Raw genomic sequence first — 27,207 nt, forward strand, 5'->3', positions numbered from 1 at the left:
CACCCTGATCTGTATTAAAATGTTGTTTCTATTTGTCATTTTATGTTCTTTTGGTGCTATGATTCAATATGTTACATTGCATTGGCTCCATCTCCTGGTCGTTTTGAGTAATTCACGTCTAATTCTCTCCTTATTTAATGATGTTTTTACCACATCTAAAAGGTCCGTAACCTATTTCTTTAATTCTCTCTTTACCAAGGTATTCAAATCTAATGATGATACAACACATCAAAGAACATTAGAATATATGTTTCATAATGATACAACACATTATAGATCCTATTTCATGATGATACAACACATCTCTCTATTTCATGAATTATTCCATGATGATATAACACATCAGAATACTTATTTCATGAATTATTCCATGATGATACAACACATCAGAATACTTATTTCATGAATTATTCCATGATGACGCAACACATCAGAATACTTATTTCATTAATTATTCCATGATGATACAACACATCTCTCTAAGTTCTACACCCACTCCTGTATTCTCTTTTGTCTAGCCTTGCCCCATTGTCAGTTGAACTGCCCACACACACAAATTTCACATCTTTTATACTCTTGGTTACACATTTCTTCAACCACATCTGGCCATCGTCAATGAGCACTGCCATTCTTTAATGTTATTACTCTTTACCCCAAGTCAGTATCCTGTCCATCAATCATGCTATCCTAAACATCAGTAATCTCCTTTGACATAACGGAATGTAGACTCCATGGCACCAAGCCAATTATCTACTAACTCTAACCTGTTCCCCATGATACTATGACATGACATCATAACACTATAAAAACCTCATATCATCTACTGAGGCTGACAGGGCCTTCAGTAACCTGAGGGGTCTGTTCACCTCAACCCCGGTACTGGCCCACCCTGATCCATCACTACCGTTCGTAGTGGAGGTGGATGCGTCCGAGGTAGGGATAGGCGCTTTCCTATCTCAACGCTCGGGCACGCCACCCAAGCTCCGCCCCTGTGCCTTCTTCTCCAAGAAGCTCAGCCCAGCGGAGCAGAACTACGATGTTGGTGATCGGGAGCTGTTGGCTGTTGTCCGAGCCCTGACCGTGTGGAGGCACTGGCTCGAAGGGGCGAAACACTCTTTCCTCGTCTGGACGGACAACCGTAACCTGGAGTACATCCAGGCAGCGAGGAGGCTGAACCCTCGTCAGGCCTGGTAGGCCCTATTCTTCACCCGGTTTGATTTCACTCTATCATACATCCCGGTTACGAAGAACGTGAAGACAGATGCACTGTCATGGCTGTACGACACAGAGGACAGGCCCAGAGTCAACACCCCAATACTCCCGGCCTCCTGCATTGTGGCGCCGGTAGTATGGGCGATGGACGTGGATATGGAGCAGGCGTTACGCACAGAGCCATCTCCACCTCAGTGTCCAGCTGGGCTGCAGTACGTGCCTGCTCTTGTCCGTGACCATCTGATCTACTGGGCACCCACGTCCCCCTCCTCTGGTCACCCAGGTATCGGTCGTACAGTGCGCTGCCTGACCGGAAAGTACTGGTGGCCTACCTTGGCTAAGGACGTGAGGGTGTATGTCTCCTCCTGCTCGGTGTGCGCTCAGAGTAAGGCACCTAGGCACCTCCAAGCGGGTAAGTTACAGCCTTTACCAGTTCCACAATGGCCATCGTCTCACCGGTGTATTGATTTCCTTACTGATCTTCCCCTCTCTCAAGGTAACACCACCATCCTGGTCGTTGTGGACCGCTTTTATAAAGCCTGCCGCCTCCTTCCTCTGCCCGTTCTCCCCACGGTCCTGTAGACTGCGGAGGCCCTGTTTACACACGTTTTCCGGCACTACGGGGTACCAGAGGACATAGTGTCTGACCGGGGTTCCCAGTTCACATCCAAGGTCTGGAAGGCGTTCATGGAACGTCTGGGGGTCTCGGTCAGCCTGACCTCTGGTTTCCACCCCGTGTCTAAAGGGCAGGTGGAACGGGTAAATCAGGATGTGGGTAGGTTCCTTCGGTCCTACTGCCAAGACCGGCCGGGGGAGTGGTCGGTGTTCTTGTCATGGGCCGAATATGCCCAGAACTCTCTCCATCACTCTTCCACTAACCTAACGCCATTCCAATGTGTTTTAGAGCCAGACCGAGGCTCCTGTGGTGGATGACTGGTTTCGGCGCGCAGAGGAAATGTGGAACACTGCTCACGTCCACCTCCAACGCGCCGAAACCAGTCATCCACCGCAGGAGCCTCGGTCTGGCTCTAAAACACATTGGAATGGCGTTAGGTTAGTGGAGGAGTGATGGAGAGAGTTCTGGGCATATTCGGCCCATGACAAGAACACCGACCACTCCGCCGGCCGGTCTTGGCAGTAGGACCGAAGGAACCTACCCACATCCTGATTTACCCGATTTCCAATGTAGCCATCCGGCTCGCCCTGCTCCTCATCCTCCTGGCCGTCCCCGAGGCCGGTGTCGGCGCGCTGATGGGGGGGGGGTACTTTTAGCCAACGCCGCTCCTCATCTCATCATTCCATTTGTTTTGTCTTGTTTATTACACACACCTTGTTTATATCCCCTCATCAGTACCTGTATAAGTGTTCCCTCTGCCCCCTTGTCTTTGTGTGTGATTGTTTATTGTGGAGGTTAGATTAGCTCGGTGGAGCTCCTTGTATTTTGTATCTCCGGTATATTTCACCTGTGTGCCTCGTTGTTTTCCAGTGCGCCTTATTTCCGCACTGGAGTTTTAGACACATTGCTGCGTACCGCTGTGTTTTCTGAATAAATATTTTATTCTGTGATTGACCCTCCTGCGCCTGACTCCTTCAAAATCACTCACCACATCGTGACTTGAACTCTGTGAAGCATTGTTTTGGGCTGCAATTTCTGAGGCTGGTAACTCTAATGAACTTATCCTTTGCAGCAGAGGTAACTCTGGGTCTTCCATTCCTGTGCCGGTCCTCATGAGAGCCAGTTTCATCATAGCGCTTGATGGTTTTTGCGACTGCACTTGAAGAAACATTAAACGTTTTTCGTATTGACTGATCTTCATGTCTTAAAGTAATGATGGACTGTCGTTTCTCTTTGCTTATTAAAGCTGTTCTTGCCATAATATTGACTTGGTCTTTTACCAAATAGTGCTATCTTCTGTATACCCCCTTACCTTGTCACAACACAACTGATTGTCTCAAACGCATTAAGAAGGAAAGAAATTCCACAAATTAACTTTTAACAAGGCACACCTGTTAATTTAAATGCATTCCAGGTGACTACCTCATGAAGCTGGTGGAGAGAATGCCAAGAGTGTGCAAAGCTGTCATCAGGGCAAAGGGTGGCTATTTGAAGAATCTCAAATATAAAATACATTTCAATGTAACACTTTTTTATTGCTACATGATTCCATATGTGTTATTTCATAGTTTTGATGTCTTCACTATTATTCCACAATGTAAAAAATAGTACAAACAAAGAAAAACCCTTGAGTAGGTGTGTCCAAACTTTTGACTGGTACTGTATTTCAGTCTTCTGTGATGTATATAGTGTAATATTGGGATGCAAACTCAAAATTGAATACATTTTGACATGGTACAGGTGTCTTCTTTTTTTTTAAGCCAATAACCATGTGTGTGAGGTGTACACTTTTGTTTCAAAGTAGATTTGTTTAAGATTACTAAGAATCACTCTGTGTGACCCTTATTTAGCCCACTGCAGTAAATTAAGCATCCAGGACATGGACACCCAGACCTCAGACAGGCTAACGTTGAACCGGGCCTCTGAGCCCTGCAGCACAGCCGCATTCAGGGGCTCCAGCTTTGGGACTCCTGAAGAGGAGAGGAGAGGAGAGGAGAGGAGAGGAGAGGAGAGGAGAGGAGAGGAGAGGAGAGGAGAGGAGAGGAGAGGAGAGGAGAGGAGAGGAGAGTTCATGGTTGGGGGTGGAGATCATGATTATCCATATATCATTTGTTGTATTTGAGAGATATTTGTGAATTCTTAGGTTCAATTTGTTGAAGACGAACATTCACTGCAGAGTTATAAAAGTTGAAATAGTTGTGAAAGTGGTGACGATTGTTGTTTTTGGCTTTAACTGAGGGGAAAACCAATAAACACTAAGATTATTCTGTTCACTAGAGTAATTGGGTCATTCCATGATATGAGTCCCTTTTGGTTAGTGTAAAAAAATAGTTTTATTTTGCCTAATTTTAACATTCTGTCATAAAGAGCACATGTTCAACTTAATAAGAAACATGTTTTCCCATCTCAAGAGGGTAAAGAAAATGACTATAGTAAGTGCCTATTAAGTGCCCAATAAAGTAACAGGGTTGACTGTAACAGGGTTGACGATTTCATCTTAAAATCAGCCATAAATCCCCATGTGACAGGGGGGAACGGAAGCTTGTTGTGTGCAACAGGGAGGGGCAATTGAATGCAAGTTTCACAAAAAGCTTGCATTCATTTCTAGCCTGTTTATCTATGGGTCACAGGGTTGATGTGTTATATTCGACCCACTCAGTTTTCCACCACAAAATACCAGACTATGATTTGACTATTAGATGTACAATGTTTGTTTTTGGAAGAAAAAAAATCACCATATTAAAATAAGAGTTCAATTCACGTAACAGGGTTGACCTTAAAATGAGGGACAGGTTGTTGTTGTTGTTTTTTTACCTTACTAATCACATTAAATAAATAATCATCTTCAGAAATGACTTTGTCAAAACCACAAAATAGCTTTACAATGATGGTGAAACTTTAAGAAGTGTTGGGTTAAGTGGATTAAAATCTTCTTAGAAGTCACAGAGTGCACAGAGGGACATGTCAAAATGCTGAATCTTGGCACTTTAGCAAGACTTTATTCATATAAAAAAATGTATTTATTGAAATGTCAATGGTCTATAATAAAGGTACTTCATTTAATATAACAGGCTTTTAATATTATAATTCAATATTGGTGCACAATTTCTATTTAAAATATCAAAGGGACGCAAAAAGGGACTCATTTTGTGGAACGACCCAATGAATCATGTCTTGCATTGGAAATCTGTGTTCTTTAAAGTTTTCTACATTCTTGGGTTGTTTGTTGCAAGTACCACACCTTCAGAAGAGTAAACATAGAGAACCATCTTGGCTCATTGTTCTGTCGATAGAACACGTTCCTCAAACAGTCTCAGGTGTTTGGAGTCATGGGTCTGTTTACACTCTGAGGAGATCATTCATTACTCTATTTGGCTGTCCTTTTTGTTACTCTATGGAGAAATGATTTTTATTCACTTTTAGCTAAATAAATCTCATACATTTGTGAAATATTTTTGACTCAACTTGTTTTCTATTGTATCTTACTCATAGTTATTAAAACATATTGCGTGATCCCACCGTCACCAGTTAACAGCCAGTAGAAATTGTTATTCAAATAATTAAGTTTTAACCACATTAGTTAGGAATGAATCAGATAGGTTTTTATTATCTGTAAGGTGAGTATACAATTGATAGGTAATTATTATCCTAAGGATGAGACCTGACTCAAAGTTTCCTAAAGCAGGAGGTAATATAGTCTGGTATAGTCAATGTAAAGCCATATCCATTAGGCGTGTTAAATTAGAGACTTGCACCCATCTCCTGGATGTCTCTGCATGGCTGTGATAAACATGAGAAGGCCTCAGAGTTAAATTAACAGCTTTAATCACTCCCAAACGAGAGCATATGAGCAGATGAAGCCAGTCATATTGTCACGATCGTCCTGAGAAGAAGCGGGCCAAGGCGCAGCGTGATATGCGTACATAATATTTATTGAATGTACAACACAACGAACAAAACAACAAACGATACGAAACGTGAAGTCCTACGGTTACACAAACCAAACGGAACAAGATCCCACAAACACTGTGGCCAAACAGGCTGCCTAAGTATGGTTCCCAATCAGAGACAACAAGCAACAGCTGATTCACGTTGCCTCTGATTGAGAACCACACCGGCCAACATAGAAACAAATAACTAGATAAAGAACCTAGAAACAAAACACATAGAAACAACACACCCTGGCTCAACATAACAGAGTCCCAGAGCCAGGGCGTGACACATATCAGTTAAGCTGCTGAGATAAATTATGCATTGAGCTGGGTTCTCATGCTCATTCAGTGAAATGCTCATAAAATAATCAAATATTATGGCTGAACTCAAATGTGCTGGTTGATAAAATACCTGTATTTATGGAAAGGATGTTTGAAAAGGGTATTTTGTTTTTAAATGATATTGTAAATTGGAATGGTAGAGTTATGTTTCCATGGAGTTATCAGAATTGTATGGGAAGGTCTGCTCAATCCAAGATTACAACCAATTGATTACAGCATTACCCCAAAAATGGAGGAGGCAGGTGGCAGCCGGAGGAAGTAGGGAACTGGTCTGTCTGCCCAATATAGGATCAAAACTGGCAGAGGAATAAAAATAGCTTAAATAGGAAAGCATACCAGTTTCATTTGAGGACCAGGATGTTGACAGCTGTGCCATACAGATTGCAAAATATTTGGGAAGAGATTTTTGATGTACCGATTCCATGATACAGGGTGTACAAGTTGATATATAAAATGACGCAAGAGTCAAGACTTTGTGTTTTTCAGCTAAAATTATTGTACAGAATTCTTGCCACCAACAAAATGTTGAATATTTGGGGCATACAATCATCGCAGCTCTGCAGATTTTGTTGTGAGGATACAGAATCCATTTGTTTTGGTATTGTCCTCAGGTAGCCTTTTTCTGGCCTCAGGTTCAGGAATGCCTGAAAATGCATAACACTGATCTAAAATTGACCCTAGAAATAGTATTGTTGGGAGATCTGGAGAGACCGGGTCAGTCAATTACTAATATACTAATACTCTTAGTAAAAGTATTTATCTTCAACTCGCTAACTGTGAATTCTATTCTATTCGATTCCATAGATTCAAATTGTATGTTAAACATCACAGAATAGTTGAAAGATATATGGTGCGTAGAAATCCGAAGAGGGTGGCCAGCAGAGATAGGTGGGATGGGCTTAGGGAAGCTGAGGGTTGGGATGTGGAATTGGAGACAAGTGGGAGTGGAGTTGCTGGGCGGGGGATAGAATGACGGTCAAAGATAAAAGTCAAAAAATAAAGTCAAAATAAAACATGACAAAAAGTAAGTTTGAATGACACTGAGGGGCAGTGTTGTTACAGCTAATGCCTGTTTGCCTGAGGCTGATGCCATGCAGGTTGTTGAGGGACAGCTCTTGGGGAACTTTGGGGGGGGATCTTGGAGGGCTGGTGGCCTGGCGGTTGGGAGCTTGGGCCGGTGGCTGATGGGTCGCTGATTCGGGTCCCCGTTTTTGACCTTATGGGAGATCTGTTGACATGCCCTTGAGCAGGGCGTTGACCCTGGTTGCTTCTGTAGGTCGCTCTGGATGGGAGTCTGTTAGATGACTAATGCGATGTAGATGTTGAGCGGCTTCACTGCAAGTAGATTGTATGTTTTAAATATAAATAAATAATAATAATGCTCATTCAGAGTTTTTATGGATTTTGTCCCATCCTATCATATCCAGTAGATCTGTTTCAATTGTGAGTATATGGGATAGTGCAAAGTAGTGTGTCAAATGTGTGTGAGTATATGTGTGCAAAGAATATTCAAATCTGCTCACCTCCTGTTGCATAGAGTAAAAACAAAGTGAAGAAACGACTGGCCATGTTGCCCAGGTAACAGTCATCCTAATAATCCCAGCCTGAAAGATAAAAACAACACAATGGCATGGAAACGACCCAGCAGGCAGCACAATAAATTCACATACAAAGTGCATTCCGAAAGTATTAAGGCACCTTCCCTTTCTCCACATTTTGTTACGTTACAGCCTTATTCTAAAATGGATTAAATTAATTGTTTTCCTCATCAATCTACACACAACACCTCATAACGACAAAGTGAAAACAGGTTTTTAGAAATGTGTGCAAATTTATAAAAAACTAAAACAGAAATACCTTATTTACATAAGTATTCAGACACTTTGCTATGAGACTCGAAATTAAGCTCAGGTGCATCCTGTTTCCATTGATCATCCTTGAGATGTTTCCACAACTTGATTGGAGTCCACCTGGGGTAAATTCAATTGATTGTACATGATTTGGAAAAGCACACACCTGTCTATATAAGGTCCCACAGTTGACAGTGCATGTCAGAGCAAAAACCAAGCCATGAAGTCCAAATTGTCCATAGAGCTCCGAGACAGGATTGTGTTGAGGCACAGATCTGGGGAAGGGTTTGGAACCACCAAGACTTTTCCTAGAGCTGGCCACCCGGCCAAACTGAGCCATCGGGGGAGAAGGGCCTTGGTCAGGGAGGTGACCAAGAACCTGATGGTCACTCTGACAGAGCTCCAGAGTTCCTCTGTGGAGATGGGAGAACCTTCCAGAAGGACAACCATCTCTGCAGCACTCCACCAATTAGGTATTTATGGTAGAGTGGCCAGATGAAGCCACTTCTCAGTAAAAGGCACATGACAGCCCGCTTGGAGTTTGCCAAAAGGCACCTAATGGACTCTCAGACCATGAGAAACTAAATTCTCTGGTCTGATGAAACCAAGATTGAACTCTTTGGCCTGAATGCCAAGCGTCACGTCTGGAGGAAACCTGCCATCATGGCAGGGTGGTGGCGGCAGCATCATGCTGTGGGGATGTTTTTCAGAGGCAGGGACTGGTAGACTAGTCAGAATCGAGGGAAAGATGAACGCAGCAAAGTACAGAGAGATCCTTGATGAAAACCTGCTCCAGATCGCTCAGGACCTCAGACTGGGGCGAAGGTTCACTTTCCAACAGGCCAACTACCCTAAGCACACAGCCAAGAGAATGCAGGAGGGGCTTCGGGACAAGTCTCTGAATGTCCTTGAGTGGCCCAGCCAGAACCCGGACTTGAACCCGACTAAACATCTCTGGAGAGACCTGAAAATAGCTGTGCAGCGACGCTCCCCATCCAACCAGACAAAGCTTGAAAGGATCTGCAGAGAAGAATGGGAGAAACTCCCCAAATACAGGTGTTCCAAGCTTGTAGCATCATACCCAAGAAGACTCAAGGCTGTAATCACTGCCAAAGGTGCTTCAACAAAGTACTGAGTAAACAGTCTGAATATTTATGTAAATGTTTAAGTATATATTTTTTTAATACATTTGCAAAAATGTCTAAAAACCAGTTTCTGCTTTGTCAGTATGGGGTATTGTGTGTAGATTGATGAAAAAAAAATATTTAATCAATTTTAGAATAAGGCTGTAACGTAACAAAATGTGGAACAAGTAAAGGGGTCTGAATACTTTCCGAATGCACTGTATATGCAGACTAGAGCTCTGAACGCTACATTTTTATCCAAGGTGTGAGGAACTCCCCTGTTTACGAAACACACACAGGCATACTTTGATTGATCAAAACTAGGGCCTGTAGGACCTGCCTTGTTGATAGTGCTGTTAAGAAGGTAGAGCAGTGCTTTATTATGGACAGACTTCTCGCCATCTTAGCTGCTGTTGTATCAATATGTTTTGACCATGACAGTTTACAATCCAGGGTTACTCCAAGCAGTTTAGTGACCTCAACTTGCTCAAATTCCACAAGAGGTTTAGGGTTTAGTGAATGATTTGTCCCAAATACAATGCTTTTAGTTGTTGAAATATTCACAACTAACTTATTCCTTGCTACCCATTCTGAAACTAAGTGTTGCAGTCATTTCAGTCGCTGTAGTAGCTGACGTGTATAGTGTTGAGTCATCCGCATACATACACACAGTCTTTACTCAAAGCCAGTGGCATGTCGTTTATAAAGATTGAAAAAAGTAAAGGGCCTAGGCAGCTGCCCTGGGGAATTCCTGATTCTACCTGGATTATGTTGGAGATGCTTCCATTAAAGAACAGCCTCTGTGTTCTGTTAGACAGGTAGCTCTTTATCCACAATATAGTAGGGGGTGTAAAGCCATAACACAAGTTTTTCCAGCAGCAGACTATGATGGATAATGTCAAAAGGCGCACTGAAGTCTAACAAAACAGTCCACACATTATTTTTATTATCAATTTCTCTCAGCCAATCATCAGTCATTTGTGTAAGTGCTGTGCTTGTTGGGTAGATCAGCTTTAATATTACAGATAGATTGTAGCTTCCATCAATGTCATTGTCTGCATCATTTCCAATCCCCCATATATTTACATACAAACAGACGGTGCATTCAGACCCCTTGACATTTTCCACACGTTACAGCCTTATTCTAAAATGGATTAAATAAAACAAATTCCTCATCCATCTACACACAACCTATAATGACAAAGTGAAAACAGGTTTTTAGAAATGTTAGCTAATTTATTCAACATAAAAAACAGAAATACCTTATATACATAAGTATTCAGACCCTTTGCTATGAGACTCAAAATTGAGCTCAGGTGCATCCTGTTTCCATTAATCATCCTTGAGATGTTTCTACAACTTGAATGGAGTCCACCTGTGGTAAATTCAATTGATTGGAAAGGCACACAACTGTCTATATAAGGTCCCACAGTTGACAGTTAATGTCAGAGCAAAAACCAAGCCATGAGGTCGAAGGAATTGTCCGTAGAGCTCTGGGACAGGATTGTGTTGAGGCAAAGATCTGGGGAAGGGTACCAAAACATGTCTGCAGCATTGAAGGTCCCCAAGAACACAGTGGCCTCCATCAGTTAAATGGAAATAGTTTGAAACCACCAAGACTCTTCCTAGAGCTGGCCACCCGGCCAAACTGAGCAATCGGGGGAGAAGGGCCTTGGTCAGGGAGGTGACCAAGAACCCGATGGTCACTCTGACAGAGCTGCAGAGTTAATCTGTGGAGATGGGAGAAGCAATCTCTGCAGAACTCCACCAATCAGGCCTTTATTGTAGAGTGGCCAGATGAAGCCACTCCTCAGTAAAAGGCACATGACAGCCTGCTTGGAGTTTGCCAAAAGGCACCTAAAAGACTCTCAGACCATGAGAAACAAGATTCTCTGGTCTGATGAAACCAAGATTAAACTATTTAGCCTGAATGCCAAGCGTCATGTCTGGAGGAAACCTGGCCCCATCCCTATGGTGAAGCATGGTGGTGGCAGCATCATGTTGTGGGGATGTTTTTCAGCAGCAGGGACTGGTAGACTAGTCAGGATCGAGGGAAAGATGAACGGAGCAAAGTACAGAGAGATCCTTGATGAAAACCTGCTCCAGATTGCTCAGGACCTCAGACTGGGGCCAAGGTTCACCTTCCTACAGGACAACGACCCTAAGCACACAGCCAAGACAACGCAGGAGTGGCTTCGGGACAAGTCTCTGAATGTCCTTGAGTGGGCCAGCCAGAGCCCAGACTTGAATCCGATCGAACATCTCTGGAGTGACCTGACAGAGATTTAGAGGATCTGCAGAGAAGAATGGAAGGAACTCCCCAAATACAGGTGTGCCAAGCTTGTAGCGACATACCAAAGAAGGCTCGAGGCTGTAATCACTGCCAAAGGTGCTTCAACAAAGTACTGATGTAAATGTGATATTTCAGTTATTTTATTTCTAATAAATTAGCAAAAATGTCTAAAAACCTGTTTTGGATTTGTCATTATGGGGTATTGTGTGTAGATTGATGAGGGGGGGGGAAACAATTCAATCAATTTTAAAATAAGGCTGTAAAGTAACAAAATGTGGAAAAAGTCAAGGGTCTGAATATTTTCCAAATTTACTGTATATATATATATATATATATATATATATATATATATATATATATATATATATATATATATATATATATATATATATATATATATATATATATATACATATATACATACACACACACACACAAACACACACACACTGCTCAAAAAAATTAAGGGAACACTAAAATAACACATCCTAGATCTGAATGAATGAAATAATCTTATTAAATACTTTTTTCTTTACATAGTTGAATGTGCTGACAACAAAATCACACAAAAATGATCAATGGAAATCAAATATATCAACCCATGGAGGTCTGGATTTGGAGTCACCCTCAAAATTAAAGTGGAAAACCACACTACAGGCTGATCCAACTTTGATGTAATGTCCTGAAAACAAGTCAAAATGAGGCTCAGTAGTGTGTGTGGCCTTCACGTGCCTGTATGACCTCCCTACAACGCCTGGGAATGCTCCTGATGAGGTGGCGGATGGTCTCCTGAGGGATCTCCTCCCAGACCTGGACTAAAGCATCCGCCAACTCCTGGACAGTCTGTGGTGCAACGTGGCGTTGGTGGATGGAGCGAGACATGATGTCCCAGATGTGCTCAATTGGATTCAGGTCTGGGGAACGGGCGAGCCAGTCCATAGCATCAATGCCTTCCTCTTGCAGGAACTGCTGACACACTCCAGCCACATGAGGTCTAGCATTGTCTTGCATTAGGAGGAACCTAGGGCCAACCGCACCAGCATATGGTCTCACAAGGGGTCTGAGGATCTCATCTCGGTACCTAATGGCAGTCAGGCTACCTCTGGCGAGCACATGGAGGGCTGTGCGGCCCACCAAAGAAATGCCACCCCACACCATGACTGATCCACCGCCAAACCGGTCATGCTGGAGGATGTTGCAGGCAGCAGAACGTTCTCCACGGCGTCTCCAGACTCTGTCACGTCTGTCACATGTGCTCAGTGTGAACCTGCTTTCATCTGTGAAGAGCACAGGGCGCCAGTGGCGAATTTGCCAATCTTGGTGTTCTCTGGCAAATGCCAAACGGCCTGTAAGCACAACGCCTACCTGTGGACGTTGGGCCCTCATACCACCCTCATGGAGTCTGTTTCTGACCGTTTGAGCAGACGCATGCACATTTGTGGCCTGCTGGAGGTCATTTTGCAGGGTCTGGCAGTGCTCCTCCTGCTCCTCCTTGCATAAAGGCGGAGCTAGCAGTCCTGCTGCTGGGTTGTTGCCCTCCTACGGCCTCCTCCACGTCTCCTGATGTACTGGCCTGTCTCCTGGTAGCGCCTCCATGCTCTGGACACTACGCTGACAGACACAGCAAACCTTCTTGCCACAGCTCGCATTGATGTGCCATCCTGGATGAGCTGCACTACCTGAGCCACTTGTGTGGGTTGTAGACTCCGTCTCATGCTACCACTAGAGTGAAAGCACCGCCAGCATTCAAAAGTGACCAAAACATCAGCCAGGAAGCATAGGAACTGAGAAGTGGTCTGTGGTCACCACCTGCAAAACCAGTCCTTTATTGGGGGTGTCTTGCTAATTGCCTATAATTTCCACCTGTTGTCTATTCCATTTGCACAACAGCATGTGAAATTTATTGTCAATCAGTGTTGCTTCCTAAGTGGACAGTTTGATTTCACAGAAGTGTGATTGACTTGGAGTTACATTGTGTTGTTTAAGTGTTCCCTTTATTTTTTTGAGCAGTGTATATTCATACACTACCAGTCAAAAGTTTGGACACACCTACTCATTCAAGGGTTTTTCTTTATATTTACATTATAGAATAATAGTGAAGACATCAAAACTTTGAAATAACACATATGGAACCATGTAGTAACCAAAAAAGTGTATTCTATATTTGAGATTCTTCAAATAGCCACCCTTTGCCTTGATGACAGCTTTGGACACTCTTGGCATTCTCTCAACCAGCTTCATGAGATGAGTCACCTGGAATGCATTTCAATTAACAGGTGTGCCTTCTTAAAAGTTATTTTGTGGAATGTATTTCCTTCTTAATGTGTTTGAGCCAATCAGTTGTGTTGTGGTAAAAGACCAAGTCCATTTTATGGCAAGAACAGCTCAAATAAGCAAAGAGAAACAACAGTCCATCATTACTTTAAGACATGAAGGTCAGTCAATACGGAACATTTCAAGAATGTTCCGAATTCAAGTGCAGTTGCAAAAACCATCAAGCGCTATGATGAAACTGGCTCTCATGAGGACCGCCACAGGAAAGGAAGATCCAGAGTTACCTCTGCTGCAGAGGATAAGTTGTTTAGAGTTACCAGCCTCAGAAATTGCAGCTCAAATAAATGCTTCAAGTAACAGACACATCTCAACATCAACTGTTCAGAGGACACTGTGTGAATCAGGCCTTCATGGTCGAATTGCTGCAAAGAAACCAGTACTAAAGGACACCAATAACAAGAGACTTGCTAGGGCCAAGAAATACGAGCAATGGACATTAGACCGGTGGAAATTTGTCTTTGGTCCAATTTGGAGATTTTTGGTTCCAACCACCGTGGCTTTGTGAAATGCGGTGTGGGTGAACGGATTATCTCTGCATGTGTATTTCCCACCGTAAAGCATGAAGGAGGAGGTGGCATGGTGTGGGGGTGCTTTGCTGGTGTCACTGTCTGTGATTGATTTAGAATTCAAGGCACACTTAACCAGCATGGTTACCACAGCATCTGATGTTATTTCAATAGTTTTGATGTCTTCACTATTATTCTACAATGTAAAAAATAGTTTTAAAAAATAAAGGAAAACGCTGGAATGAGTAGGTGTGTCCAAACTTTTGACTGGTACTGTATATATACACACATATCTTTTAAAAATATATTTTCCACTAAGCCTACCACCCCTCCCCTAATTGGAGTAAACTAATGAACAACACTTAGGCTTCTACTTCCAGCTTCTACATCCTATATACATTTGACGGACACAATCTATTTTACAATAGTTATATTATGTTTGTTTTTAGTCCCGTCCTTCCTCTACCATCTATGTCTGATGTCCATCCAGTTTTATTTCTATTTGCCATAAATGTTTAACTGTGCTGTTTCACAAAAGTTCTGAACCTACACTCAGCAAAAAAAGAAACGTCCTCTCACTGTCAACTGCGTTTATTTTCTGCAAACTTAACATGTGTAAATATTTGTACGAACATAACAAGATTCAACAACAGACATAAACTGAACAAGTTCCACAGGCATGTGACTAACAGAAATTGAATAATGTGTCCCTGAACAAAGGGGGGGGGTCAAAATCAAAAGTAACAGTCAGTATCTCGTGTGGCCACCCGCTGCATTAAGTACTGCAGTGCATTTCCTCTTAATTGATTGCACTATATTTGCCAGTTCTTGCTGTGAGATGTTACCCCACTCTTCCACCAAGGCACCTGCAAGTTACCGGACATTTCTGGGGGGAATGGCCCTAGCCCTCACCGTCCGATCCAACAGGTCCCAGATGTGCTCAATGGGATTGAGATCCGGGCTCTTCGCTGGCCATGGCAGAACACTGACATTCCTGTCTTGCAGGAAATCACGCACAGAATGAGCAGTATGGCTGGTGGCATTGTCATGCTGGAGGGTCATGTCAGGATGAGCCTGCAGGAAGGGTACCACATGAGGGAGGAGGATGTCTTCCCTGTAACGCACAGCGTTGAGATTGCCTGCAATGACAACAAGCTCAGGCCGATGATGCTGTGACACACCGCCCCCAGACCATGACGGACCCTCCACCTCCAAATTGATCCCGCTCCAGAGTACAGGCCTCGGTATAACGCTCATTCCTTCGACGATAAACGCGAATCCGACCATCACCCCTGGTGAGACAAAACCGCGACTCGTCAGTGAAGAGCACTTTTTGCCAGTCCTGTCTGGTCCAGCGACGGTGGGTTTGTGCCCATAGGCGACATTGTTGCCGGTGATGTCTGGTGAGGACCTGCCTTACAACAGGCCTACAAGCCCTCAGTCCAGCCTCTCTCAGCCTATTGCGGACAGTCTGAGCACTGATAAAGGGATTGTGCGTTCCTGGTGTAACTCGGGCAGTTGTTGTTGCCATCCTGTACCTGTCCCGCAGGTGTGATGTTCGGATATACCGATCCTGTGCAGGTGTTGTTACACGGGGTCTGCCACTGCAAGGACGATCAGCTGTCCGTCCTGTAGCGCTGTCTTAGGCGTCTCACAGTACGGACATTGCAATTTATTGCCCTGGCCACATCTGCAGTCCTCATGCCTCCTTGCAGCATGCCTAAGGCACGTTCACGCGGATGAGCAGGCACCCTGGGCATCTTTCTTTTGGTGTTTTTCAGAGTCAGTAGAAAGGCCTCTTTAGTGTCCTACGTTTTCATGACTGTGACCTTAATTGCCTACCGTCTGTAAGCTGTTAGTGTCTTAACGACCGTTCCACAGGTGCATGTTCATTAATTGTTTATGGTTCATTGAACAAGCATGGGAAACAGTGTTTAAACCCTTTACAATGAAGATCTGTGAAGTTATTTGGATTTTTAAGAATTATCTTTGAAAGACAGGGTCCTGAAAAAGGGATGATTCTTTTTTTATATACATTTTACAGACACAGTATATTTTACATTAGTTATCTTGTTGTTATTAGTCCCACCCTTCAGCTCCATTCAACACCTCCCATCTAGCTCTTAACACCATCCATATTGTATTTATATAAATGATCTAATGGCTCTGTCTCTTCGCAGCAAAATCTGCAGCGCTGGGAAGGTTGTATCCCCCATATACAGTGGGGAAAAAAAGTATTTAGTCAGCCACCAATTGTGCAAGTTCTCCCACTTAAAAAGATGAGAGAGGCCTGTAATTTTCATCATAGGTACACGTCAACTATGACAGACAAACTGAGAAAAAAAATCCAGAAAATCACATTGTAGGATTTTTAATGAATTTATTTGCAAATTATGGTGGAAAATAAGTATTTGGTCAATAACAAAGGTTTCTCAATACTTTGTTATATACCCTTTGTTGGCAATGACACAGGTCAAACGTTTTCTGTAAGTCTTCACAAGGTTTTCACACACTGTTGCTGGTATTTTGGCCCATTCCTCCATGCAGATCTCCTCTAGAGCAGTGATGTTTTGGGGCTGTCGCTGGGCAACACGGACTTCCAACGCCCTCCAAAGATTTTCTATGGGGTTGAGATCTGGAGACCGGCTAGGCCACTCCAGGACCTTGAAATGCTTCTTACGAAGCCACTCCTTCGTTGCCCGGGCGGTGTGTTTGGGATCATTGTCATGCTGAAAGACCCAGCCACGTTTCATCTTCAATGCCCTTGCTGATGGAAGGAGGTTTTCACTCAAAATCTCACGATACATGGCCCCATTCATTCTTTCCTTTACACGGATCAGTCGTCCTGGTCCCTTTGCAGAAAAACAGCCCCAAGGCATGATGTTTCCACCCCCATGCTTCACAGTAGGTATGGTGTTATTTGGATGCAACTCAGCATTCTTTGTCCTCCAAACACGACGAGTTGAGTTTTTACCAAAAAGTTATATTTTGGTTTCATCTGTCCATATGACATTCTCCCAATCCTCTTCTGGATCATCCAAATGCACTCTAGCAAACTTCAGACGGGCCTGGACATGTACTGGCTTAAGCAGGGGGACACGTCTGGCACTGCAGGATTTGAGTCCCTGGCGGCGTAGTGTGTTACTGATGGTAGGCTTTGTTACTTTGGTCCCAGCTCTCTGCAGGTCATTCACTAGGTCCCCCCGTGTGGTTCTGGGATTTTTGCTCACCGTTCTTGTGATCATTTTGACCCCACGGGGTGAGATCTTGCGTGGAACCCCAGATCGAGGGAGATTATCAGTGGTCTTGTATGTCTTCCATTTCCTAATAATTGCTCCCACAGTTGATTTCTTCAAACCAAGCTGCTTACCTATTGCAGATTCAGTCTTCCCAGCCTGGTGCAGGTCTACAATTTTGTTTCTGGTGTCCTTTGACAGCTCTTTGGTCTTGGCCATAGTGGAGTTTGGAGTGTGACTGTTTGAGGTTGTGGACAGGTGTCTTTTATACTGATAACAAGTTCAAACAGGTGCCATTAATACAGGTAACGAGTGGAGGACAGAGGAGCCTCTTAAAGAAGAAGTTACAGGTCTGTGAGAGCCAGAAATCTGTTTGTAGGTGACCAAATACTTATTTTCCACCATAATTTGCAAATAAATTCATTAAAAATCCTACAATGTGATTTTCTGGATATTTTTTTCTCAATTTGTCTGTCATAGTTGACGTGTACCTATGATGAAAATTACAGGCCTCTCTCATCTTTTTAAGTGGTAGAACTTGCACAATTGGTGGCTGACTAAATACTTTTTCCCCCCACTGTATATAACATTATATTGGTTGCAAGAATTTTGTATAATTATTTAAATAGAAAAATTCTAAGTTTTCAATACGGCGTCGTTTTGCGTATCAGTTCATAAACCATGTGCCATGGAATCGGTACATCGGAAATCTCTTCCCAACTATGTTGCAATCTATATGGCACAGCAGTAAATTTTTCGGTCCTTAAATGAAACTAGTATACTTTTTTTATCACATCACAATTTTCTTTAACCAATTTTGGTCTTTAATGCAGGAAAATGTTCCTTACTTTTTCCCCCTTCCACTTGCCTCTTCCATTTTTGTGGTAATGCTGCAATTAGTTGGTTGTAATTTTGGGTAGAGCAGACATGTAAAGATGTAAAGAATATTTTTTTATTAGCTGAATGTGTGACATAACTCCACCAGTCCTATTTATGATATAATTTACAAAGATGTATTTGTTTTTTATCAATTAGTATATTTGAGTTTAACCACAATATGTGTTGTATTATTTGTTCTGTATTTTCTGGTGGATTAAACTGAAATTGCAACCGACTTTCTATGGCTTTTTTTTTTTTTTAAATAGCAATATTTTGGAGATTATTTCATTTTCAATAACCGAAAGTGAGAGGTTGTAATCTGAATAAAGGGAACAATGCCATTCTTGAACATAGGTTGAGACATTCTTACTAATTTGCTAGAGAACCAGTTCGGATTTAAGTATAACTTTTGTTTGACTGACGCCTTTAGTGAGAGGTCTAATGCTTTAATATTTAATAATTTCTTCCCTCCAAATTCATATTCATTATATAAATAGGCCCTTTTAATTTTGTCTTGCTTGCCATTCCAAATCAAATTGAATCTTTTTCGCTCATATAATTGTAAAAAAAAATTTGCTAGGTGTAGACCATATGCAAATAGGTAAACTGGGATAATACTAAAGAGTTAATCAGGGTGATTTTTCCACAAATAGCAAGATCTTATCTATTTTTGCTAACTTTCATTAAAATGTATTGGAGTGAGATAATTTCTTTATTTCGGGATATGTATACAGAGTATGTCCAACAAATATTCTTTACATCAACAACATAGGAATCACTCCAAAAATATTGTATGACCTCTTATACACTATATTAGGCCCAGCCTTTGGAACTTTGGTTTTCCTAGATATAGCTACTATATTGTGATTACTACATCCGATGGATCTAGATACTGCTTTCAAGCAAATTTCTGCAGTATTAGTAAAGATGTGATCAATACATGTTGATGATTTCATTCCTGTGCTGTTAGTAACTACCCTTGTAGGTTGACTGATAACTTGAACCAGGTTGCAGGCACTGGTTACAGTTTGAAGCTTTTTCTTGAGTGGGCAGCTTGATGAAAGCCAGTCAATATTTAAATCACCCAGAAAATATACCTCTGTTGATATCACATACATTATCAAGCATTTCACACGTTATCCAGATACTGACTGTTAGCACTTGGTGGTCTATAGCAGCTTCCCACAAGAATGGGCTTTAGGTGAGGCAGATGAACCTGTAGCCATATTACTTCAACAGTATTTCATATGAGATCCTATCTAAGCTTTACAGGAATGTGGTTCTGAATATAAACAGCAACACTTCCACCATTGGCATTAGTCTTTTCTGTAAATGTTAGAACCTTGTATTGCTACCACTTTATCAAAGGTATTATCTAAGTGGGTTTCAGAGATAGTCAGAATATGAATGTAATCTGTTACTAGCAAGTTATTAATTTAATGAACCTTGTTTCTTAAGCTACATATGTTAACGTGGGCTATTTTGAGCACTTTTCTGTTTGCTTGTTTTCATTGCTTTACTGGTAAAAGCTTAGCAGAAGTAGACATGCTCACATTATTTATGTTAGTGCATGGTGGTGCTGCACACAGTGGACTTCCTACTAGGGCACACCGCCTCAGTGCTAACAGCATAAATCTGGTTCATAGGCATATGATTGCTGCATACAATAACTGTAGGATCAGCAGAGGCATTCAGGGCAGTTAGAGGGACATAAATTAGGTTACTTACATTGTGTCTACCAACGCCCCTGGTACCAAGTTAATTTGCTAAAGCATTATGACAACTCAGCGACACAATGGTAGGGATTAACTGAGTGGGCTTGGGTCATTAATAAGTAATTGTCTCAACGCAGCCTTATAATGCTGTGAAAGGATCCAGGAACCCAAATGATTTGGGTGGATCCCATCCTCCTTATAAAACGTGTTTTGTTTCCAAAAGGTATTGAAATTGTCAACAAAAGAGCTGCAATAATCACGTAGCCAGTTTTGAAGGGACAGTATCCTGCTAAAGCATTCAATGCCACGATTCAGAGAGGGCACAGGGCCAGATATGATAGGTATTTTATTAGTGTCTAGCAGAGAATCAATCAGCTCTTTAAAATCCAGTTTCAACTGTTCAAAGCTGCCCTTCATAATGCCATTAAAACCTTATGGACTACGATATAATCGATTTCCATTTCCTGACGTAGTACATTCGGGAGCAGCTTAGTAATGTAATTTACTCGAGCTCCGGGATAGGACATTGCTCCTGGTGCAAAAACAATCACATTTCTTACCATGGAGCTGCCCAAAATCACAGCTGGCGAGAAGGACGAGCAAATCCGCCCACTCCCACAATTCATAGGATTTGGAGAACGCTCTAAGGATGGGCTAGAGGCAGGATAACTTGAGCCTGTAGCTCCCGGTGCCTGGTGCAGGCCTCCAACAGATGGAGAAGCTCTGCTCGATCCAGAGCAGGAACGGAAGGTTGCCGACGTCGACTTCGAAATCGTAGAAGGAGTATGAGTAGGCACAGTGGCCGCAGACATAGGTACCCCCAGCGACGAAGGTACAGGAAGATGAGACTCATCTTCAGGCGAAACTATTAGTTATTTGTATCCGCTCCGGGCCTCTCCTTGGGAGTGTAGACTGCTTTGCGGGAGGCCGCTGTCTTCGGCTTCCACGGCTCGTGACATGCGACCATCGTTGATTGCCATGCTCCTCTTGCTGTGCTCCTTCAACTCCTCTATCAGATAACGACAAACGACAAGGCGGAGATGCATCCAACAAACGCGAACGCCGTCCAGCCACCGGCGAAGAAAAGGTAAACATTCCACTCTGCGTTTTCCCCAGTTTCTTACGTAGGCTGGCAACCTGCATGATCAAGCCTCGTCCTTGCCGCATTGGAACTCTAAGTGATCCAGTTTGTCCCGAAACAAAGTGTAGTAGATACAGCTCCTACAGCGCTGGAACTGTTAATTTACTTCTCCAGACAAAGAGGGCTCCATTGCAAAACTCATCTGGGACTAACTTTGTTAGCTTGATGGCTAGCAGCTCAGCTAGGTTAGCGGCTCTGTCAAGCAGGCTTTAACCTGTCTGTTAGGCAGGATTCCGGGACAAGAAATAGCGGTCCTAGCTAGGGCTGTGGCGGTCATGAAATTTCGTCAGCCGGTGATTGTCAAGCAAATAACTGGTCGGTCTCACGGTAATTGACCGTTAATTAACATAAACACATTTGGCTTCCACATATATGACCAACCGGCTCAATTCGGACTTATGTAGCCAAATTTGAAATTGTGTTTTTAGATTGGATAAAAGTAGAGACTCAGAGATAGAAAATTGTATATCCTACACTACAGTTGAGGAACAATGGGAAAGTAATTCTGCTTGGAAAGTTGATAAACTTGTAACCTCACTTTTGATAAAATGGCCTTTGAATGTTTTGGTACACCTATTGGAGAGCTCTTCTTTGTCTACACCCATTCAGCATCGTTCACACCCTCTTAAGCTTTAGCCCCACCCATCTCTTTAAGGGTTGATCCGAGCGTTCTGCAGTCAAGCACCCAAGCTAACTGGCTAATGTTGGCTAGCTTGCTAGCTACTTCCAGATATAAATGGATACTTGCATAGTGGAGTCTTTTGTTAAGACATGTAGCTTGCTAGCTAATCAATAAACCATAATCCCAACTCATGACATTACTACCCTGCATGAATCTGCAGGTAGCTAACCAACCAGGTTCAATGTTAGCTAGATAACATTAGGCTGAAACTAGCAAAGCAAATGGCTCTGAGATACGAATAATATTACTACTCAGATCATACACGTAACATTAGCTAGCGAGCCAGCCAGCTAACGTTAGCTATCTAGCTAACAGTACACTAACTTGTAAGCTTGTTAGGCTGTTTTTTTGTTATCCAGAGCGTTGGTGACTGCAACTGTGCTGCTGGCAACAATTTATTTACGCTTTTTTGCCAACGTTTACTGACAAAGGCCGTATTCAACGGGTGTTGAGTGTTCGTAAATTCGTCAGTTATTCTGCGCTCTGGCACACTCAGATGAGAGTGCTCTGAAATCGGAGTAGATAGCCAGAGCGAATTTACCAGCTACGTCTATCAACAGCTGTCGTGTCGCAGTGACATCATGAACATTCTATTGAAATGGATACTTGCATTGTGGAGTCTTTTGTTAAGACATGTAGCTTGCTAGCTAAACAATGAACCATAATCCCAACTCATGACATTACTACCCTGCATGAATCTGCAGGTAGCTAACCAACCAGGTTCAATGTTAGCTAGCTAACATTAGGCTGAAACCAGCAAAGCAAATGGCTCTGAGATACGAATAATATTACTACACAGATCATACACGTAACATTAGCTAGCGAGCCAGCCAGCTAACGTTAGCTATCTAGCTAACAGTACACTAACTTGAAATGAAAATGACTTTCTGACTAAATTAGAAATGTGTAATAACTGAAAATGTAGCTAGCTAGACTATCTTACCCGTATACAGTGAGGGAAAAAAGTATTTGATCCCCTACTGATTTTGTACGTTTGCCCACTGACAAAGACATGATCAGTCTATAATTTTAATGGTAGGTTTATTTGAACAGTGAGAGACAGAATAACAACAAGAAAATCCAGAAAAACGCATGTCAAAAATGTTATAAATTGATTTGCATTTTAATGAGGGAAATAAGTATTTGACCCCTCTGCAAAACATGACTTAGTACTTGGTGGCAAAACCCTTGTTGGCAATCACAGAGGTCAGACGTTTCTTGTAGTTGGCCACCAGGTTTGCACACATCTCAGGAGGGATTTTGTTCCACTCCTCTTTGCAGATCTTCTCCAAGTCATTAAGGTTTCGAGGCTGATGTTTGGCAACTCAAACCTTCAGCTCCCTCCACAGATTTTCTATGGGATTAAGGTCTGGAGACTGGCTAGACCACTCCAGGACCTTAATGTGCTTCTTCTTGAGCCACTCCTTTGTTGCCTTGGCCGTGTGTTTTGGGTCATTGTCATGCTGGAATACCCATCCACGACCCATTTTCAATGCCCTGGCTGAAGGAAGGAGGTTCTCACCCAAGATTTGACGGTACATGGCCCCGTCCATCGTCCCTTTGATGCGGTGAAGTTGTCCTGTCCTCTTAGCAGAAAAACACCCCCAAAGCATAATGTTTCCACCTCCATGTTTGACGGTGGGGATGGTGTTCTTAGGGTCATAGGCAGCATTCCTCCTCCTCCAAACACAGCGAGTTGAGTTGATGCCAAAATGCTTGATTTTGGTCTCATCTGACCACAACACTTTCACCCAGTTCTCCTCTGAATCATTCAGATGTTCATTGGCAAACTTCAGACGGCCCTGTATATGTGCTTTCTTGAGCAGGGGGACTTTGCGGGCGCTGCAGGATTTCAGTCCTTCACGGCGTAGTGTGTTACCAATTGTTTTCTTGGTGACTATGGTCCCAGCTGCCTTGACATCATTGACAAGATCCTCCTGTGTAGTTCTGGGCTGATTCCTCAACGTTCTCATGATCATTGCAACTCCACAAGGTGAGATCTTGCATGGAGCCCCAGGCCGAGGGAGATTGACAGTTATTTTGTGTTTCTTCCATTTGCGAATAATCGCACCAACTGTTGTCACCTTCTCACCAAGCTGCTTGGCGATGGTCTTGTAGCCCATTCCAGCCTTGTGTAGGTCTACAATCTTGTCCCTGACATCCTTGGAGAGCTCGTTGGTCTTGGCCATGGTGGAGAGTTTGGAATCTGATTGATTGATTGCTTCTGTGGACAGGTGTCTTTTATACAGGTAATAACATGAGATTAGGAGCACTTTAAGAGTGTGCTCCTAATCTCAGCTCGTTACCTGTATAAAAAGACACCTGGGAGCCAGAAATCTTTCTGATTGAGAGGGGGTCAAATACTTATTTCCCCCATTAAAATGCAAATCAATTTATAACATTTTTGACAGGCGTTTTCTGGATTTTTTTGTTGTTATTCTGTCTCTCACTGTTCAAATAAACCTACCATTCAAATTATAGACTGATCATTTCTTTGTCAGTGGGCAAACGTACAAAATCAGCAGGGGATCAAATACTTTTTCCCCCTCACTGTACATGGGTGGACGCTTCTCCCTCTCTGTCACAGATGCCATGGTTGCCCTTAGTTTGAAGATGTAATCCGAAGACAGGTGTTTTCTCCATCTCCTTAGCTATCATACTCTAATTCCACGGATTTCAAAACTCGGTCCTCCAGAAAATGGAGAGCAACATTTATGCAGTTCTACTACGCAATATATATTTTTTAAAGCGCCGTTAGGCAGGATTACCTACACATACTGACCAGCTCAAATAGACAGAAGCGTGCTACATGGCAGACCAATTCGAACTCATCTCTCGGCATGTGCAGCCCACTCATTATCTCAGCCAATCATGGCTAGCAGGAAGGTTGCTGTCTTTTTCTGTGGCTAAACCAACTAGGCTCATAATTTAACCAATTTTATTTGTATTTACAGATGGCATACAAGTTTGTTATTAAGGCATATGAAAGTTAAAATGTTCCAGAAGGCATTTCTGGCAAAAAAAAACACCTTTTGATTTAAAAAAAAGTTTACCTTCAAATGGCTCTCCTGTGAAGTAGTGACGCGTGACATACGATTAGTTTCCGGAAACAAGTCACATATAGCCTACAAGCCACTGATGCAGACCTTTGGAACATCTACATTAAAAAAAGTCTAATAGATCCACGTAATAAAGCCTACACCTCCACAATAAATCGATTATTTATTTTAGACAGGTCTAAAGAAGCATCATATGAAGAAAATGTAGTCTATTTCAGAAGATAGCATACTCTGAGTTGTCCATATGTTAGGTCCTGATCTGGCTATGCCAAATGGCTGTGGGCTACACTAGTTCATTTAGCAGACAAGATTTAAGAATTCCATTTGATTATTTTATATTATTTTATAGTATTTAGAATACAATTGAACAAAGCTGAATAAAATATAAATATTCTCTCCAAACGATTTGAGGGAGTGCGCAAATGTGGCTATTCTGTGTTGAGCGGCAAACAAAGAAATAGGTACTCCTATGTGCTTAATTTAGAGTTATTAATGTAACTTTAGATGTTCTAAAAACATTGGGCCATATGTTTTGATTTTTAATACATTGTAAGGCTGCATGATGCGTCTCTAATGATGATTTGAAAAAAGTGGCTTTGTTTTTGCGCAGGCTGTACACACTTCATTAGTCTCTCATTCACAAATTGACAAGCACTTGATATTGCCTCGAATATCACGGTGGCATCCCCTTCGTGGCCGTAATGTACCCTAAAAGATTCCATGTCTTTTGCAGCCAGTGGCCGTTGTGCTGTTCTCCATGAGTGCTGCGCGCTCTTAAGCACCTCTCACTCGCATTGCTCTCCATCACGTGATCTGGTCTTTCTCACAGGCTACAATTGAAGACAGACACATCCCAAACTTGAAACTCACACGTAAAACCCTGTAAAGCTGATTCATGTGCTTAATTTTAAGAAGTTATTTGGCCATTTTAGTTGTGATACAAACCTTATCAAAACATTTAGGCCTATGGGCTAGGCTACATGAGGTGTGCGACTATGATTCGAAAAAGTAACACAAAAAAAGCAGTTTCTTATGCTGGGCATCATTCACAAGTGATAATATATAATTCACAAGTGATAGGCTAATATTGTTACCCATCAGACTATTCTTGATTTAATCTTGTCTTTACAGTGGCTTGCGAAAGTATTCACCCCCCTTGACATTTTTCCTATTTTGTTGCCTTACAACCTGGAATACAAATTGATTTTTGGGCGGCAGGTAGCTTAGTGGTTAAGAGCGTTGTGCCAGTAACTGAAAGGTCGCTGGTTCTAATCCCCGAGCCGACTAGGTGAAAAATCTGCCGATGTGTCCTTGAGCAAGGCTCTTAACCCTAATTGCTCCTGTAAGTCGCTCTGGATAAGAGTGTCTGCTAAATGACCCAAAAAAAAAAAAAAAAACAAAAAAAAAACAATATGCCTACCACTTTGAAGATGCAAAATATTTTTTCTTGTGAAACAAACAAGAAATAAGACAAAAAAACAGAAAACTTGAGGTGTTGGGTTTGCGCCAGACATAGAGTTTTCCTTGATGGCCAAAAAGCTCAATTTTAATCTCATCTGACCAGAGTACCTTCTTCCATATGTTTGGGGAGTCTACCACATGCCTTTTGGCCTACACCAAACATGTTTGCTTATTTTTCTCTTTAAGCAATGGCTTTTTTTTGGCCACTCTTCCATAAAGCCCAGCTCTGTGGAGTGTACAGCTTAAAGTGGTCCTATGGACAGATACTCCAATCTCCGCTCTGGAGCTTTGCAGCTCCTTCAGGGTTATCTTTGGTCTCTTTGTTGCCTCTCTGATTAATGCCCTCCTTGCCTGGTCCGTGAATTTTGGTGCGCGGCCCTCTCTTGGCAGGTTTGTTGTGGTGCCATATTCTTTCCATTTTTTAATAATGGATTTAAATGGTGCTCCGTGGGATGTTCAAAGTTTCAGATATTTTTTTATAACCCAACCCTGATCTGGAGAGCTCCTTGGTCTTCATGGTGCCGCTTGCTTGTTGGTGCCCCTTGCTTAGTGGTGTTGCAGACTCTGGGGCCTTTCAGAACAGGTGTATATATACTGAGATCATGTGACAGATCATGTGACACAGATTGCACAAAGGTGAACTTTATTTAACTAATTATGTGACTTCTGAAGGTAATTGGTTGCACCAGATCTTATTTAGGGGCTTCATAGCAAAGGGGTTGAATACATATGCACGCAGCACTTTTCCGTTATTTATTTTTTAGAATTTTTTGAAACAAGTTATTTTTTTCATTTCACGTCACCAATTTGTACTATTTTGTGTAT

The 27,207-nt window shown here is 42.4% G+C and overlaps 1 long non-coding RNA gene across 1 annotated transcript in view; it reads right to left on the minus strand.

Moving 5' to 3' along the window:
- Positions 1-5,743: 5,743 nt before the first annotated feature.
- Positions 5,744-27,207, minus strand: part of LOC311142748 — a 49,383-nt gene continuing 27,919 nt past the window's right edge. The window contains exons 4-5 of the long non-coding RNA XR_014614376.1: positions 7,626-7,706; positions 5,744-7,437 (exon numbers count right to left, since the gene is read on the minus strand). This is a non-coding gene — a long non-coding RNA (uncharacterized lncRNA). The remainder of the gene's footprint in view (positions 7,438-7,625; positions 7,707-27,207) is intronic.

This window comes from Coregonus lavaretus (genome assembly GCF_964263955.1).
Source record: "Coregonus lavaretus genome assembly, chromosome: 15".
Taxonomy (NCBI): Eukaryota; Metazoa; Chordata; class Actinopteri; order Salmoniformes; family Salmonidae; genus Coregonus; species Coregonus lavaretus.